This window comes from Carlito syrichta, unplaced genomic scaffold (genome assembly GCF_000164805.1).
Source record: "Carlito syrichta isolate Samal-C Ts95f unplaced genomic scaffold, Tarsius_syrichta-2.0.1 Scaffold89687, whole genome shotgun sequence".
NCBI lineage: Eukaryota > Metazoa > Chordata > Mammalia > Primates > Tarsiidae > Carlito > Carlito syrichta.
In genome coordinates this window covers 48,467-67,019 of record NW_007033783.1, presented here as the reverse complement: position 1 = coordinate 67,019, position 18,553 = coordinate 48,467, and positions in this window count along the sequence as shown.

Genomic DNA, 18,553 nt, shown 5'->3' with positions numbered 1-18,553 from the left:
CTCTATAAAAAAGATACCTGCACATGTATGTTTATCGCAGCATTGTTCAAAATAGCAAGAATCTGGAAACAACCATGCTGCCCACGAAAAGAGGACTGGATTAAAAAATGTGGTACATATACATGATGGAATACTATGCAGCCATAAAAAAGAACAAAATCATGAATTTCGCAGCAACCTGGATGGAACTAGAGTCGATAATACTGAGTGACCTCTCACAGAAACAAAGATCCGAGTATCACATGTTCTCACTCATTAATGGACCTTGAACATCCAATGTAATACTATAAGAAAATGACTGATGGTACTGGGAATCTATGGGGGGGGAGGGAAATGGGATTAACAGTAGCAGATATCTGTCTGGGGACGGGGAAACACCTCTTTATCAACAGGGTGCCTGAATGAAACGTAATTGTATACCTAACCCTTAACGTACCCCACAAAACCATAATAAAAAATATTAAAAAATAAAATAAAATAAAATAAAAATAAAGTTGCAATTCATGGTACCTGAAGAGAAATTAAGAAAGCACTTAAGGACTTTCCCTATTGGAAAAATTTACATTTTCAAATTTTACTTGTCACAGCTGCTCTTGATGTAGTTCGTGATGACACAGACATTGCTACCTTCTAATTCTGAACCTAACTCCATCTCTAGAGTTCATTATGTCAATACCTTTCCTTATTTGTCCAAAATTATCTTGTATCTACTGGAGAGCTGGTATCATTCAAATAAAAAACCCAGACCTCACAATACACAGCAATCTTAGTGGGCTCCACAGTTTCCAGTTCGCAGAAATGAAAATCATAGACAGCTTAGGACCCAGGCACTGGCCTACTCATCTCCAAACTACATTTTTTCAGTGAATGATGGTCAGCATGAAGCTTTGTAACTGGCAATTCCACTGAGATAGCATGGCTTAGAGCATGGCCAGAAATCCAGTACAAATGAGCCAGCACAAAGTAAAATGAATAAAAGGGGCTGCTTTGGGTCACTGAGCTGGACAACATCCTGGGCTTGTCTTATGTCTATTCTTTCTCCATCCTTTCCAGTCAGGCTCAAGAGTTCTGGAAATTATGTTGCCTCACATTGATTGTCACTGTTTCAAGAAAGGACCAGGGGGTTTATTCTCCTGGTGGATTTCCTGAGTTGGTCTCTATTGCTGAGGATTGTAGCTGTCTGTTGCCTCTGTTTTTCCTTTCCCTTGTCCCACCAAAGATGGTTGGGTCTTTGGAGGAGGGTGAAGAAGGATTTCACACTGGGCAGTAGGCCATCATCCTCCGGAGTTTATTATACATAATTCAAGCAAAAGAAAGGTTGAGCCTGTTTATTAAAAAAAAGAAGAAGAAGAAAATATATGACGTGTCTGTTCTTGTTCTACTGTGGCCTGCCACCAATCTATCAGTCTGCATTCTTTGGAAACTGACAAATTCCCTAAAGAGTTCTGACAATGTACTGCTCACAGCCCTTGGCAGTAAGTGAACTGTGACTTTAGAGTCTTGCTGCTGCCAGTGTTTATAAACACACATTTAACACAACACTCTTTGGTTGTTTTTACTTGGAGACTGTCTTGCTTAGACTGTTCTTTATGTAGGCTGAAGGTAGGTAATTGATAGGGTGATATGTGAGGGCCTATGTTGGCTACTTTCTAGCAATCCCACGTGAGAGGTTCTGACAGTTCCTTGCCACTCTGTAGAGTTATTTTGTGACTATTGATTTTAGTTTTGGAGCTCAACTGAAATTTCCTAACAGGAAAAATTCTGTGCAAGTGCTTGTATTCAATGTAGTTAATTTTGGTGGAAAATATCTGATAAATGCATTAATCTAAGACTTTAAAACGTAAGCAAAACTCCAATAATCCTGAAAAAAATTCCATCTAGATAAATATGCATATTATTAAATGCCGTCATACAAATTAATTACATATTATACAGACCTGAACTAATTTGCCTGCCGGTTTCTTTGTATTAAGAATTGGTGTCTCTCCAGAATGTGCTGAGTGCTATAATTCTTTATCTTTTCTAACAAAGAAATATTTGGAGCTAAGAACAGGCAAGTATCCTCAGAATCTTGCATTATATTCAAATCACATGTGTGTTTTTACTAAATGTAAGAATAAATACTCTATATTTTCCATTATTTGAATAAAAGTTTCTTACCAAAAGAGTGAAATGCTTATCTCATATTTTATTGTAGCTTTTTCCCTGTATCTCAAGGTAGCTACTTTCTTCCATAAGAGCAAGCTCTGATCAGCCAATTACTCTTGTGTAATTAATTACATATAAATATAAGATTGCTTAAATCTTACAAAAGTATTTTACATAAAAATATATATTTTAAAATGATTATTAGTACAAATTATAGCAGAACAATGTTGACTAAGTTTGCCACCAATGTAAAGTGCAAAGCCAGGCATCTAAGTGACATTCTGTCTCTGAACTCCTGCTCTAAGCTTCTATACTGTGTTGTCATAATGTGCCATTCATCAAAGTACTGGTCCTAATTTCCTGCTGTTTGTATGCTGCCCTTCTTGGTGTCATAATATTTTTGACTGGTATGTAGGGCTCTCACTTATTATATTTGACCATATTTTAATTTCTAATAGCATAGTTTCTCATTTTACAAGAAGCAAATAAACACATTGAGGGAATCTTTGTTGATAACGGAATTTGACCACTCTTTTTTGCATACTTACTGTATACACATTTTTATTGTAGCATTTATACACACACACACACACACACACACACACACACACACACACACACACACACACATGCAAATGCTTTCCAATAGACCATAACTGTGTAACTAAAGTTTGGAATTCAATCAATAGCACCGTTACTGCCAGGTCATTTAGTATTACTCACCAAATTGAAATTGACTTGATTTCAATCATTAAAGCAAGAACCTGGAAGCAACCATGCTGCCCATCAAAAGAGAATTGGATTAGAAAAATGTGGTACATATACATGATGGAATACTACGCAGCCATAAAAAAGAACAAAATCATGAATTTTGCAGCAATCTGGATGGAACTAGAATCTATAATACTGAGTGACCTTTCACAAAAACAAAGGTCCGAGTATCATATGGTTTCACTCATATAATGAACCTTGAACATCCAATCTAATACTATAAGAAAATGACTGATAGTAGTGGGAAACTATGGGGGGGGATGAGATTAACGAGCAAATATCTGTCTGGGGATGGGGAAGCACCTCTAATCAATAGGGTGCCTGAATGAAATGTATTTGTATACCTAACCCTTAACTGTACCCCACAACATCATAATAACAAAATATTGATTATTGAAAAAAAATACATAAAAATAAATAAATATCATTACTAGCATAAAAATGAATGACTTCAAGTATTTTAGGTAGCTACACCAGTAAATAGTACTTTGTCTTTAAGTCTCTTAATTATTCAACATTATTAAAAGGAGTGATTTGATTCAGTCTTGGGGCGCTCAGATAATGTTTTCTATTTTGTTAGTGATAGTGCAAAACATGTTCTCCAGTAACATGTGTTGTTGCCAGACTGACATATTGTTTTCTCAGGATTTCTTGAAAATTACATGTTCTCTGAATTAAATAGTACCCCATGATTAAAAAGCTGATATTCTATTGTTTTTCAGACTCTACCATACTCTGAAGTCTTACTGGAACTAAGGAGTAACAAACAATGAAAATGCCATTTTCTAAAATGAGATTGTTTTCTTCTTTTGTTGCTTTCTCCTTTATCTTGGTTGTGCAATGGATTTAGATGAATGCCTTTGATACATAAATATGGAAGAATGAGTTCTTGGGTAATTTTATTTTTCTTGATTTTCCTTTCTCATTCCCAATTAAAGAAAAAATATATCAATAGGGAATATATTATACATACATACACATATGCAACAAAATATTTCACTTTTCTGTGAATTAGTCAAACTTTTTACCTGTAAGGTAGATTTTATTCTAAATAATTAACTGACAATACAAATTAATTAACTTTTGGATATAAGCATTGTACTGCTGTACATTGTTAATGGTGTAACAAACTACAGAGTTCCTGATTTCAAAGATATTATTGATTTGTTTTGAAAAAACAAGACATCATGAATTTGTTTGGGAATGTGTTTTTCCATACATATGGAAAAACACAAATAGTTTTAAGAAGCAGTATATGGGTTGGGTGTGGTGGCTCAGCCTGTAATCCCAGCAATTTGGGAAGCCAAAGTGAGAGGATTGCCTGAGCTCAGGAATTCGAGATCAGCCTGGGCAAGTTGGTGAGACCTTGTCTCTACAATAAATCACAAAAAACTAGCCAGGCATAGTGGTGTGTGTCTGTAGTTCCAGCTACTTGCAAGGCTGAGGAGGAAGGATCGCCAAAGCCCAGCAGGTCGAGGCTGCAGTGACCATTAGCGTGCCATTGCACTCTAGCCTGGGGAACAAGAGTGAGACCTCAACTCAAAACAAAATTAAAATATGTAAACAATACATGATAAATGGCAAATGGCAAATCAATTATACAAGTTGTGAGTTCTGTATTAGTTTGCTTGGGTTGCCATAACAAAATATTAGACAGATGGCTTAAGTAACAGAGATTTATTTTCTCACTCTTCTAGACCCTGAAAGTCCAAGATCGAGTGAACTGTATGTTGATCTTATCCAACATCATATTATTGAAAATGAGGAAACAGGATTCCTTAAGAGTTGAAAGACTTTTTGGCAATTTCATAGCCAGAACATAGGGCTAGAAACCAAGTTCTAAACTCTTGGCAATTGTGGCTAATGTTCTATGAGTTCCAGCAAGACTTCAGGGTATGTTAGAATCTGAAGAACAATAGAATATCAACTTTTTAACAACTGGGGTAGTATTTAATTCAGAGAATGTGTAATTTTCAAGACATCCTGGAAAAACAATATGCCAGTCTGGTAATAATGCATGTTACTTGTCTTTACTTGTCTAAGATGTAAAAAAATTAGGCTGTTTGAAAAGGAAAGTGGGTATCTGGTCCAGTAAAAATTAAATTAAAAAAATTAGAGGAAAAAAAGTATCTTGCCTTGTCCTTCTATCTCTTAGAGTATCTTGAAATTTATTTTTTAAAACACTTATTCTTCCCTATCCTTGGTGATCCAGGGAGCGCGTCTGGGATACACTGCCCTAGGAAATGGTGTCTTGGAAATAAAAAATTGAGTCATAGAGTTGTAGGAAATTGAAGATAGAAATTTCTTTAAAGTCATATAATATATTACCCTTTTTGATGTATAAGAAAATTAAGACCCAGAGTGAGAAGGTAAACTATCTTTTGCAAATCTGGATTATTATAGTATAAATATGCCAAATGTTATATTACATGTTTTATATAACATAATATAAATGCTATTAACATATGCTAAAAGTCTAAGGACTTTTCTCATTGCTTTTAACATAATAAGCATAATTCAGTGTTTGGCAAAGATATTTAATAAATATTAAAAATGGTTATATTATGAAATATGAATAAGCACCTCCTTGAAAGATTCAAAAAAATATTAAATTTTGCATGTATTGTGTCTCAGAATGGTTCTTAAAGTACAGAAAAAATTATTATTATATAACTTTTTCCTATTATTCTTAGTTTCATATTAACCGGTTTTTTTTGTGAAGTATATACATCTCAGTCAAAAAGATTGATCTACATTTACAGTGATTAACTTTAACCCTTTAATTCCTAAGCCAGTTCTATGCCTATGTACTCTTCTTTAATAGAAGTCTTCACTAATATGACATATTTTTGTGTAAAGAAGCAAAAAACAAAAGGTTTCTTTCTTTCTTTCTTTCTTTTTTTCTTTTGAGTTGGAGTCTCACTCTGTCGCTCAGACTGGAGTGCCGTGGACGCTCCCAGTCACCGCAGCCTCGACCTGCTGGGCTCCGGTGATCCTTCTGCCTCAGCCTTCCAAGGAGCTGGAACTACAGGCCTGCGCTACCACGCCCGGCTAATGTTTTGATTTATTGTAGAGATGAGGTTTCACCAAGTTGCCCAGGCGGGTCTCGAACCCGCGGGGTCAGGCAATCCGTTCACCTCAGCCTCCCAAAGCGCGGGATTGCAGGCTGAGCCACCAAGCCCGGCTAGCAAAAGGTTTTTTATTGACTTAGCATTAAACATGGGATTAACGTCATAAATTAAAATGGAAGTCAGACAAATAACTTTCTATTATCTGAATAGTGATCTAGCTATAGACATATAGAATACATAGGTAGATACAATATAGACACAGGCTTATATGTGCCATATATAAATGTTACTTATGTTGCCATTTTGCATCATATTTACTTTCACATAGTATTGTTTCAAAAATTATGACTAAATGATATCAGAGTAATTAAGTAAAATCATTTTTAAAGAACAAAATAAGAACATTTCAGACAAAAAAAGTCATTCTTTTGTATAAAAATGACACAAAGATACTTAGTAATTTTATGTAGTAGAGTCTTCAAACAAAATATTTTAAGATGGAATTACTTGAGCAAATTTGTAAACCATCGTGTTTTGCTTTCATGTTGTTGCTGGCTAAGTAGTTTCAAGTGCTCTTAGAAATAGCAACAAAATAGAGTAACACACAGACAAAAATATTTCTACCAGGACACTCTTTTGTTCTGGTTTTGTCTTAAAGTATACTAGCCTGCCAATAAAAGTTGTGGGACATAGTTTAAGTATAGTCAATAAAAGTTCAAAGATTTGATAATGGCACAAAGAGATATCTTTAAGGTCACTTTTCAGACAATGGGTATCATGGTGGTAGGGAAGGAATGAAAGGAAAATAAATAATATAAACACATTTATTACTACTGAACTGTACACTTAAAAATCATAAGTTATAAATAAATATATATATAAAAATCAATAAAAACTGTAAAAAAAACTTTAAAAGAGACTTAATGGTTGTTATTAAAAACTAAAGCAGATTCAAGGTGTTGACTAGATAATACACTATAAATATCAGAGTCCAAGAAAGAACCATGGTCACGTATCAGGTGTCAAGGAGCATACAGAACTTTGTGAGAAAGGAAAGAAGTAAGTCTAATGACACACAGAGAGTCAGGAATAGGACAGAGCACAGTAGAAATTCAACATATGAAATAAGCTATTGCTGTTTAGCCTCCTTTCCCCACACCAGCACATACATTAAGAGTGAATGTTTGAGAGTCTCTTGGCTTAGCTAACCCAGGTTTTAGTGGTAAGAATTCAGTGAACCTCATAAATAGATACATGTGGTTAAGGTAAAGTGTGTTGTCACAAATCAAGGCAGATAAATATTTTTTAAAACTTTATGTAGACACTCTGGCCTTTAGGCGTGTGGGATGCTCCTGCCAAACTTTGTTTTGAAAGCAATAGGGAAAATAATTCTTTTGAGTTTGAATGAGATGCACTAGAAAAGCCAGTATGTTCTACTTATGTTGATAGCCAAACTGGAGTGGCTTTGATCAGGCATTTTGTGGCTTTTGAAAATGCAGTCGTAAGTGTGCATTTACAAATGTTGTATAAATAGCTCAATCTATTACAGATCAAAAATCTATTGGAGGAAAAAAAGAAAAGAAAACCCTGATGTTGAACAACCACACTGATTTAATGCTTCTGACAGCTCTTAGAACCTGTTAACACTGCCATTTTATCTCAGCTTTCCTCCGCATGGGTATATTAGATTAGTTATGTGTTGTGGCCTGATGATGAAAGCTGTGATAAGTTTTGGGGACTCTTAAACCTTAAAGGATAAATCTAATTTTTATTGTCCTTTTTTTTTCTTGTTTAAAACCAGTGGGAAAAAGCCATATGGTACTTCAAACCACAAGGGAAATTATACTTCTTTTTATAAAGCATTCCCACTAGAAAAAAATGAGTAACCCTTCTGTTTATCATTATATTTTATGAGGTAACTTCAATGAAATCATGGAAGTATTATCACACGAACAGCAAAGGATAAAATCTCTTTTGCCAGGGCCCTCAAAGGATAGGAAATTTGGGATATGGCACAATTGGAACTTATTTTCCACACTGCAAATGAGGTTTGAGGCATGGTATGGGTGAATGACAGATGGTTTCTTGCCATCAAAGATGGTCAACATCTTCAAAACTTTTATGTGGGATGTGAGGGTATATTTTACATGCCCAATTCAGGAACTAAATTGCACTTTTAATATAGTTTGCGTTGATATTTTATGTGGGCAGAGTTTGTCTGAGTTGACTCAAATGTTCCAATGTGTGAAGGAAGTACCAGTAAATAGGCTCAGTGGAACTCACTAAAAAAAGTATGTGTAGTGAAAAATTTTGAAGAAAAATTGATGAAGTCATAGCAAGGGTATTTTCCATGAGATGAAAACTACCAGCTCTGTCTATTCATTTCCTTTGGAAAACAGAAGATCAAAGACAATCTTTTAGTAGAGTGTTTTTGTTCAAATATAACAAAGATTTATTTTGCAATAATAATGTCTGTTCCTGCTTCTTTCCATATGTTCCTTTATTAATGCATCAACTATGTGCAATGTGACAGACACTGTGTCATAATTACAGTAAGAGCAGTCAACATTTATATACCCCCATTGTGCCACTGAACAAATAGGTGCTCCATGCCAATCTACAGCCACAAGAAAACTATGAGTGAAGTGTTCATATTTTACTGCTGAGAAAAATAAAACTTAGTGAGGTTTTGATAGTGATTTTCATCAGATTTGCTATGAAACCAATATTTGAATCCAGGATATCTGGTCTTATGATCTGAATATTGATGACTTTCCTACCCTCAAATAGCTGATGTTTCCAGGAAGACAATTATTGACTTCAGTCACCAAAATCATGGAGCATTCACAGAGTGGATAATTCACAGACAAATAGGAAATTGTTGTGAAATATCTTTTTAAAAAAGGACATGGTATAAATCCACTAGTCAAGGGTCTCTTTTTGAATAATCAATTTGTTAAAAAATAATAAATATAATAGTTTACTATAGCAATATGCTACATTTACTAAAACAAATAATTTATTTCCCATTTACTTCTAAACCTGTATTGACAGGCACCATATGGTATGGGTATCTCTTCTTTTTGACTTGGACAGAGTCCTTGAATGGCTGGAATGAAAATGTATGTAACTTTTTCACTTACACAAAAGAAGCTATGTATATACTAAAACTTCATTTACCAATCACCAAAAGTTGTCAATTTTAAATATGAAATAAAAATCAATCCTCCATTTGAAAGAGTTCTAGTCTAAACAAAAAAGCTAGTTATCTAATTATAACCATAAAAATATTTCATAGGTGGAGTAGTGATGCCATTTGGGAAGGAACAAAATATTTTCAAAATTATATTAATTATCACTTATTGTGAGCAGTTTCATTTAAAGTTTATATATTTTATCTATCAATTTTTTTGTCTTTCTAAATTACTTCTTAACCGGCTAACTGATATTATTATTTCCTCATTATTGTTTTTCAGGTGACCAGTATCTGTAGAAAACAATGCCTTGAATAAATAAGTTATTTTATTACTTTGTGTAAAAATGTGTTGTTTGGGATTTGGAACACAAATGAATTTATGAATTTATTAAAAATTAAAGAAATCTTTTTTTCCCACTTTCCCTCCACAAAAATATTGTAAGCTTTCTCATCATTGCTGGTGGAAATGTTATGAGGTACATTCATGTTGGAAGACAGTTTGGCAATTTCTTGCAAAACCAAACGTTCTCTTATCATAAAGCCAGCAACCATACTCTTTAATAATTATCCAAATTATCTGCACATTAATATTTATAGGATCTTTATTTATAATTGCTGAAACTTGGAAGTAACCAAGTAGAAGACTGAATATAACTTGACTTTCCTTTTCTGACCTTCAAGACACCCAGTTAAGGAGTCAAGAGCCAAGGAATCTGAGCAGCAAATATGAATGAGTAGTGTCTGGAAGCTAGGGATGACTGTAAACTCACAGCCAGCATGAAAACGAGGACCTCTGCCCCACAACCAAAAAAAATTGAATTCTGTCAACAAACTGGATGAGCAAGGAATGGATCGTCTCCCAAAGCCTCCAGAATAAAACATATAGCCTTACTGATTGCTTGATTTTAGCTTCATGAGATCCATTCTAATTGCCCTACAGAACTGTACAATAATACATTTGTGCTGTTAAAGTCACTAAGTTTGTGGTATTTTTTAATGGAAATAATGGAAATATAATTTAATTTGATAATTTTTCTTAAGAGATGAGTAGATGTTTAACTTATTTTCAACTCTTTTAAGGTTATTGATATATTTAAATCTTTTCTTTCTTTTTAGGACCAGTTTTAAGAAAAATGTTCTTTTCACATAGTTGTCACATGTTAAAAGAAAAAACTTAAGACAAATTAAATTGAACAGAGTTTATCTGAGCAAAGAGCAATTTACAAATCAGGCAGACTTTCAAACCAGAAAGGGCTCAGAGAGACTCCAGTGCAGCCATGTAGTGGAAGAAAGTTTATGGACAGAACAAGGAAAATCATACACAGAACATGGAAGTGAGGGACAGAAGTCATGGGATTGACTACAGCTCAGTGTTTGGTTTAGTTGAACCCCTGTTTAAATAGTTGGCTACTTTTGAATAGCCAAAACAAGGTGATTGGCACAAGAGTAGCTGTTTATACATCCAACTATGTTATGGTGAAAGGTTGCAGAGAAACTTCTAGGTTGAATTAAAAATATACAGGGAGGCCATTTTGGGCTAAGTTTTAATTTAACGCACATTTATTGGTATAATATTCTACACAATAGTTTCTTGTTATTGTTTGCAACATTGAGGCATAATTGACTACATTAAACTGCATGTATTTTATAATTTGAAGAATAATGACATGAACAACGCCCATGAAATCATCACCACAGTGAAAAGAGCGAATGTTTTCATCACCCCCAAAAGTCTCTGTGTTCTTCTTGAGTTCTTTCTCTCCACCTTATTACTCTGCAGTGATTGATCTGCTTTCTGTCAGTACAGATTACTTGAACTTTATAAAAATTGAATTAGATAGCATGCACACTTTTTTCCTCTGGCTTTTACAATATAATGATTTTAAGATTTAACTTACGGCCGGGCTTGGTGGCTCAGCCTGTAATCCCATGCCTTTGGGAGGCTGAGGTGAGTGGATTGCCTGAGCCCCGCGGGTTCAAGACCCGCCTGGGCAGCGAGACCTCATCTCTACAGTAAATCAAAAAATCAGCCGGCGTGGTAGCGCATGCCTGTAATTCCGGCTACTTGGAAGGCTGAGGTGGAAGGATCGCCGGAGCCCAGCAGGTTGAGGCTGCGGTGTCCGGGAGCGGCTACCGCACTCCAGCCTGGGTGACAGAGTGAGACTCCAACTCAAAAAAAAAGATTTAACTTACTATGTTGTAGTGTGTATCAATTGGTCACTCCTTTCTATTGCTGAGTTATTCCATTGTATGGATATATAGCTCAGTTTACTCACCTACTGATAGGTTATTTCCAGTATTGATTATGAAGTATAAAGCTTCTATAAAGTTTGAGTAAACATGTTCAGCTTCTGCAAGTACATTTGTAGGAGTAAAATGAATGGTATTTAACTGAAGGAAATTAACAAACTATTTTCCAAGAAGCTTATGTAACTTTGAATTCCTATCAGGCAGTATCAAATGTTCCAATTGCTCTATTTCTTATTCTTTAAAATTCTTTGATAACAATCAAAAGAAAGACTAATACATGCACATAAATAATTTTTATAATATTACTTATAGAATATTTATAACAGTATTAAATATATACCAGATTCTGTTTTAAGTATTATCTTTATATTAACTCACTGTTAAGAAAAAGTTTTACAGGCCGGGCATGGTGGCTGAAGCCTGTAATCCCAGCACTTTGGGAGGTCAAGGTGAGAGTATTGCCTGAGTCCAAGGGATCCAGACCAGCCTAGGCAACATGGCAAGACCTCGTCTCTACAGTAAATCAGAAAAGTAGCTGGGTATGGTGGCATGCGCCTGTAGTTCCAGCTACTTGAAAAGCTGAGGTGGAAGGATTGGCAGAGCCCATCAGGTTGAGGCTGCGGTGGCCGTGAGTGTGCCACTGCACTCCAGCCTGCACAACAGAGTGAGACTCCAACTCAAAAAAAAGAAAAAATTTACAAATAGTTTGAATGTCCACCAACAAGAAAAAATTTTATAATAGCATTTAGAAGAATTTCTATGTATTTAAACAGCAAGCACTCCAAAATACATGATTGGGTAAAAGTAACAATCAAATTTTAGTAGGAACATATTGAATGATATTAATCATTCTTCATATTACAAAAGTTTTTATATTTTTATGTGTAGACATGAATGCATTTAAATGCACAGACATAACTCTTACGCACACTGAAGTACAGCTGTAGTTATTTTCAGGAAGAGGCAGAGATATATTGAGACAGGATATGGTAATCAAAAGTTTTAGCTTTATTTTGCAATATTTAACTTTTAAGAATAATGTTTTCCTAAATTACTTATGTATTTAAAGAGTGGCTAAAAAGCGGTCAATTAAGAGAAATACTGGTTCTAAATGCCTAGTATTTTGCATCATATTCAAAATTTCCTGGAGCCATCTATACTTTTAATTTTAATTCTTATTAAAAATGCAAAACATTCACAAAGTTAAAATGTAACAAGAGTTAAAATTAAAAACTTGTGAATTACTAATTCCACCAAATTGCACTAATTTAACCATTGGAATTCTAAAGGATATTTTTTTTTAGAGATAAAAAAGAACACCTATTTAGGAGTTTTGAATTAGAGTAAATTATTTGACAAAGCTTTCAACCAGGTCAAAATGCTATCGAAATGTCTAAGAATCCTTGTTAAATGTCAACCAGGTGCATGAAAGATAAATAAGAAAAACAAAAACTCTTAAATTAGTGGCCAATCATATAAATGGAGTTAGATTGAAAAAGTTGTGAGAATATAAAATAAAAGTAAAAATAAACTGAAATAATAGCCTCAAATATTTGAAGTATATTCCAAGAAAATAATTGTATCTTTCAGAAAGACTATTTCTCTTGTCCATTCATGGTCTGCCTTACATTTAAAAATAGTTTTTATTGCTTGTTATTATATCATACCTTCAATTTTTTTCTAAGAAAAACAAAACTAACAAACCAACAAAGCTGTTACTATTAAAGATTCCCCTTTATCAAAGGACAAGTACTTAACATAAAATAAATATTGCTTCTTTCATTAGCATTTACTGGATTTGAGAGAAGATGATCTGCTTCATCAGTGTTTCTGATTTCTGATTCTATTTTTGAGAAACCACAGTTAGATTTTGAAAGGACCATTAACAAAAAAAACAGTATATTGTTTTGTCTATTTTGAAACTGATTTGATTTTTTTGTTTGTTTTGACTCAAAACCAAAACAAAAAGCACCAAATCTCAGTAGTAATAGCAAGAGTTAATTGAGGTAGACACAGACACACACACACACACATATGCACACGTACACACACACACACACACACACACAGAGTGAGAGAGAGAGAGAGAGACAGAAAATTAATTTACACTGTCAACCTAACAAACAAGACACATCATTAAAGGTTTCCCATTCTCTCTTCTGTACCCCCTTCTTTTAAATCCTCATAAGCAAATGCTTTCTTTTCTCTGTAGAAAGAACATTTATAATGATGTACTCAAAGTTTATTAAATATTAATATTAGAAGCTAAAGATAAAGCCTGTGCTCTCTGTCCTTTATCTTCCTTCTTGTCATCACTGAAAGGATAATAAAAATGTTTCAATTTTGATTATTTAGAGATAACCTGAAAAAAAACTATGTGAACCCACAAAAACATATTAACTACAACTAGAAGTTGATAGATTTGCTTTTTACTTATTGGGAAAATTGATAATTAGAATTTATCTTTTTAAAATGAAACAATATATACTGTTTTTTCCTGGAAGAAAGAGAAAGAAATGCTGAGAATAGAATAAAAGTGTTATTTGAGTTTAAAAAAATATTCTTTGGGAAATAAAAAAGGTTATATCCCAAATGTAGAGTAAGGATAAACTCTTGCGTTATAAAAAGGAAATTTGAAAACCAGAATAATTGTAGATTGAATACCATTTTAAGGCAATTTGTATTCCAAAGTTCTCATATCAATTTAGAAAAAAATTATTTTCGTGTTATATAAATAATAAAACATAATGATTGGAGCTGAATTTTACCTTTCAACCAGTTGCTTTCTCATTGGGAAGATATGGCCAGATAATTTGGCCAAGTCTTTTGGCAAATTTATTTGATTAATTCAATAACAGTCAGTTTATTAATTTAATAAAATAATTTAGTTAAGAATACTATCCAAATTTAACTGATATGTTCATAAAAATTATGCATTGAAACAAACATGTAACCTGATGAACTAAGATGTTAGAAAGAGCATAAGCCTTGGAATCAGATAGATTCAGATTCAAGTTTATTCTTACCACTTATTGGTTGTTTGATCTTAGACAATTAATTCAGTCTTTCCACATGTCTTACTTTCTGTAAAAAGGGTAATTAAAATGTACCTTGTAGTTGCTGTAAGAATTAAATATGGCAGTATTTGAATGAAGTGATCGGTCTATGACTGATACATAGAGGAATTCTTACAAATGATGGTCCTTGTATTCTATTCTGTCTTTTCCTTTAAAATTAAAAGAAGTATTTTATACATTCATACATATGCATAGTTTATAATTCAAAAGCACAAAAGAAAAAAGACAAGGTATCTTTTCTTGTTCCCTTTCTTAGTGAGAATATAACTGGTTTCTCATATACAAAAGCAAATACACATCTTTTTTTCTCCTTTGTACACAAATAATAGTAAGCTATTCACAGAGTTTTGCACTTTATTTTTTACTTATCTTGGCATTTAATTTCTTGATTTATAACTCAAGAGTATACACATTCTTGTTTATAGCTGTAGAGAAAGGAATGATACTTTGTCTTATATAACACATTATTATATTTTATATTATGCCAGCACATGCTTTGTGATTTGTCCCTACTATTAAATGAAGCAATGAGTGTTAAGGCCTTAGCTCTGTGCCTGGCACATAGTGTGTGCTCAACAAATGGTGCAGGCTATAACAAGTATTATTAATTATAAGAATAACTGTTATAGCTCTGCATGTTCCAAATGACAAGAATTGCTGGGACTTGTGACACACGTACTCTGTTGAAACTGGAATTATCTATTTAGAAATAACTGTGCCATCTATTTATCCCTTAAAGATTGGAAAGTAGTGATAATTCTACCAGATCTTGATCTTGAAGTGTATTTCTATCTTTTTTTCTTTTGTCAGAGTCTTACTCTGTCACCTAGACTGGAGTGCAGTGACATGATCAAGGCTCACTGCAGCGTTTACCTCCTGGGTTCAGGTGATTCTTCTGCTTCTGCCTCCTGAGTAGCTGGGATTACAGGCATGCACCACCATGCCAGTTATTTTTAAAAAAACATAATTTGTAAAATGAGGTCTGCCTATATTGCCTAAACTGGTCTCCAACTCCTGGGCTCAAGTGATCCTCCTGCCTTAGCCTCCCAAAGTTCTGAGATTACAGACATGAGCCACCACAGACAACCTGAAGTATACTTTGATCAGAATTTTGGCAAAGCTTTCCTGAAAATTCCAAAATTATTCCATTTAAGTATTCAAAACTCTTACTTGAGGTCATAAAAGCAACATAAAAACCTGTTTCGACTCCCTTATCATAATTAAAATAAAGTTAAAATGACTACAGTGTTTGAAAAAGTAACTGGGCTTCTGAAAGGCATTCTCTAGTAGAAGAATCTCTAATTTGAGATGTACCAGTATTTGGTCTCCTATAACTTGTTCTGTAATGGAATCTTAAACTTATTTTTCTTTTCCTTGGGGACTGAATTTGTGTAGACTAAAATAAGCTTAGCATAGAAAAAGAATGATTTAATTTAAGTAGAATTCATAAATCTTAATGAATTATGAAGAAACATATGCTTCAGTTTTAAACTTTACAATAATTTTACAATATTTGACTAAATACTTAGAGAAAATAATTAACGAAGATTTTTTTTGTAGGATATCTTATTTAAATTTGGCATTAGTTTAAAATAGATTTCATTTTGAATATGTTACTTACTGATGACCTGACAGTAAAAAAATAGTTACTGAACATTTAGGGTTCAGTGATATAACCCATCCCTCCTTTATTTCAAGTTAGGATTTTTGGTGAAAGGAAAATGATTCAGAAATAATCAAATTGCATTTTCACATTCCAATCTTAATGAGATATTATTAAGGCCAAAGTGGTATCATGTTAATACTATTTAACAGACGAAAATCTACTTTAAAGAAGTTTGTGTTTTAGGGCCCTATAACAGACACAGAAAACACACATCGAAATACCATTTAGAGGATAGATGATATGCTTACTTCCTGAAGATCATGGATGTCCTATGAACACAACAAGACACAGAAAAAATGTTAACTACATGTATATAAATACCAGAGAACTTCTCTGGAGATTATTATTATTATTGTTATTATTATTATCATTATTATTATTTCTCAACCTCTTCACCTTAATATGAAGTTGTCACTAGGGGAATATCTGCTTCCCAAGGAAAAATATACATGAGATTTCAAAAAAACTAGAAAAAGAGCTCTAAATAGCTTCCCTTGGAGCTTAAGTATAAAAAAGACCCAATGTTAATTTATTGAAATATAGAGTAAAGAAATATTAGATTGTTTCATCAATTAATTAGTTTCATTAGATGTTTATACTTCTTCCTTCTCAGAATCCTTGAGGTTCCCAGTATAGCAGAATGCTTATCACACAGATCTGGATAATCACTTTTTTAAGTAGTTGAAATTTGAATTCCCAGTGTAAACATGCATTTCTGCTTTTCTTTGTGGGTAGCCACCCTACTCTGCATTTCTACTGTAGTCTTCTACAGTATAGCTCCTCAGTGAAAATAAACCCCCCAGTTTCACCATGGGCAGAGATAACCTGGCACACTATATCACAAGGTCATTTTCTGATCTGAGAAAAATGATGTTGGTAATTTAATGGGTACAGCATTGATTGTGTAGATTGCCTTTGGAAGGCTGGACAACTTAATAATGTTGATTCTTCCAATCCATGAACATGGAACGTTTTTCCATTTGTTTATGTCATCTGTGACTTCTTTGAGTATTGTTTTACAGTTTTCGTTGTAAAGATCTTTCATTTCATTTCTCTGGTTAGGAAGATGCTGAGGTCTTTTTTCTTTCTTTCTTTCTTTCTTTCTTTCTTTCGCTATTGTGAATGGAATTGTGCTTTATATTTGGTTCTATGCCTGTTTGTTAGTGGTGAATAAGAGTGCGACTATCTTTTGTACATTTATTTTGTACCGTGAGACTTTGCCAAAGTCCTTTATCAGTGCAAGGAGTTTTTGATAGATTATCTTGTAATTTTGAGGTTTAGGATCATAACATCAGCAAAAGGGGATAACTTGACTTCTTCTTTTCCTATTTTGATACCCCTGATTTCCTTTTTCTGTCTGATTGTTCTAGCTAAGACTTCCAACACTTTGTTGAACAGGAAGGATGAGAGTGGGCAGTGTCTTGTTCTGGTTTTCAGGGAAAATGCTTCCAGTTTCTGTCCATTTAGCAACATATTGGCTGTGGGTTTATCATAGATGTCTCTTATTATTTTGAGGTGTGTTCTTTCTATACCTAAGTGTTTGAGGGTTTTTATCAAGAAAGGATGCTGGATTTTATCAAAAGCATTTTCTGCATCTAATGACATAATCATAGGGTTCTTGTTTTTACATCTGTTCATGTATTTAATTACATGTATGGTCTTGTTGATGTTGAATCAGTCCCTTATTCTGGGAATGAAGCCTACTTGGTCATGATGGATGAGTTTTGAGGTGTGTTATTGGATCTGATTTACTAAATTCTTGTTGAGAATTTTTGCATCTATGTCCACAAAGGATAGTAACATGTAGTTCTCTTTCTTTGTTGGATCTTTACTTAGTTTGTGTATCAGTGTGATGTTAGCTTCATAAAATGACTTGGTAAGATTTTCATCTTTCTTTATTGCCTGGAATATGAAAGTATTGATATTAGCTCCTCCTTGCATGCTTTGTAGAATTCTACTGGAAAGTCATCTGGTATAAAACTTTTTTTGAGGGTAGTTTTCTTATGATGGAGTGAATTTCCTGGGTTGTTATCGGTCTATTTAGGGTCTGAATTTCTTCTTGTTTTAGTTTTGGGAGGTTGTGTGATGTCAGAAAGTCCTCCATTTCATTTCAGTTATTGAGCTTGTTTTCATACTGATGTGCATAGTAATTTCTGATAATCTTTTGTATTTCTTCAAGGTCAGTTGTGACTTGATTTTTTGCATTTCTGATTGTGTTTATTTGGACTTTTTCTCCCTTTTGCTTGGCCAATCTGGCTAGGGGTCTGTCAATCTTGTTTATCTTTTCAAAGAACCAGCTTTTAGTTTTTCTATGGTATATTTGTCTTCTATTTCCTTATTTGCGTTTTTACTTTGGTGATTTGCATTCTTCTGC